General features: G+C 36.2%; 1 non-coding gene across 1 annotated transcript; it reads right to left on the bottom strand.

The window, feature by feature from the left end:
* Positions 1-722: 722 nt before the first annotated feature.
* TRNAY-GUA lies at positions 723-807 on the bottom strand. The gene is given in 2 exon segments: positions 723-758; positions 771-807. It is a non-coding gene; the product is annotated as a tRNA-Tyr (tRNA).
* Between the last annotated feature and the right edge of the window lie 649 nt (positions 808-1,456).

Raw genomic sequence — 1,456 nt, 5'->3', positions numbered from 1 at the left:
ACAAAACAGAGGCCAATCTGCCAAGGACAAACAGTAGTGGACTCACAATATTTAAGGCCACATTTCTATTCCTTCCACGATAATGCTTCCCAAACCCCTTTTTTAAGCATTGGGATGTGCCTTTTTGCACGACGAGTGTGTATGCCGTATATCCCCTCGTATTCGTGTTAAATGAGTATCATTGTAATTGCATGATCCGATTGAGATCGGTGGATGAGCTAACTCTTTGAGAGATTGGAACGGTTTACGCACCGCATAGAGGTCGGACACAGGTCCGATCGATGTTGACCGAGTATTTCCTTATCAGGTTGGTAGTTAACTTATTAGGACCCAATTGACCATCTCCGAATTAATCGAAATTTAGATGTTGAGACCGTGGCTGTCATATAATGGAGGTGACGGAGTTGGTGAGCTATCTTTGTCAGTTCAACGTGGCCAATTTGATAGTATTCTTCCAAAATCTACGTTGGTTTTAAATTTTATATTTTATAATTCGGATTAAGAATTAGTATTTGTTATTAAGTCGTTAATGTGGTAGCATTATGTCGACTTAATAAAAGATTAACTGTGTGATTGTTATGATGATTATTGGACAGGACCTGAGTTTGATTGATAGGAGACTTAATAATGTTTAATTTAACTTCATGTAAAATGATTTTATATATTTTTTTAAAATAGAAAAACTGCTTTTTAGGATGTTTTTGATATTTAAGAAAAAAATTTCCGACCTGCCGGATTCGAACCAGCGACCTAAGGATGATCTGCGACAACTACAGTCCTCCGCTCTACCAACTGAGCTAAGGTCGGTATTGATGAACAATTCAACTGATATTATCTAATATAATTATATTTATTCCCAATAGAATCATACATAACTTTAAACTTTTAAAGTGCAGAAATTAGAGTTAATTGACAACATATTAGTAAATCCACAACAAGCCCACAAACTCGATTACTAGCCTACAACCTGTGTAGTTCTAATACGATCACATATTAGAGGAGAATGTGATGAGGACCAGATACAATAAAGTATACATTAATCACTTGTATGAACTTACAAAATACAATGGAGCAGGAATGGCACATCTGATGCTCAACTAAAGGATGTATAAACTATTGGACAAAAAATGTTGAAAATATCCTCCTCCAACTGAGTTTAAGCTTGTACTAGCATTTTGCTGCACGACTATGATTCAGAAATGACATTTGAGAAGTGCTGTGTTTTATTTGTCCTACCTGGTTGTTGAATCTCTGCTTTCTCAAATTTAAGCTTCATGTCTTAATTTCGTAGGGTTTGCAGTCGGTCCAACTGGTGGACATTTTTCTGCCAAGTAGCATGTTGCACCAATGTAACATCAATGATCCAGTAATGACCTTTTAGAAGTTCTTTCTGCTCTTTTCCTGTTTGTTTTACATCTCTGCTTTCTCAAGCTTAATCTTCATGTCTCCATTTCCT

Source organism: Zingiber officinale, chromosome 5A (assembly GCF_018446385.1).
Source record: "Zingiber officinale cultivar Zhangliang chromosome 5A, Zo_v1.1, whole genome shotgun sequence".
Lineage (NCBI taxonomy): Eukaryota > Viridiplantae > Streptophyta > Magnoliopsida > Zingiberales > Zingiberaceae > Zingiber > Zingiber officinale.
This window is presented reverse-complemented; position numbering and strand designations above follow the sequence as displayed.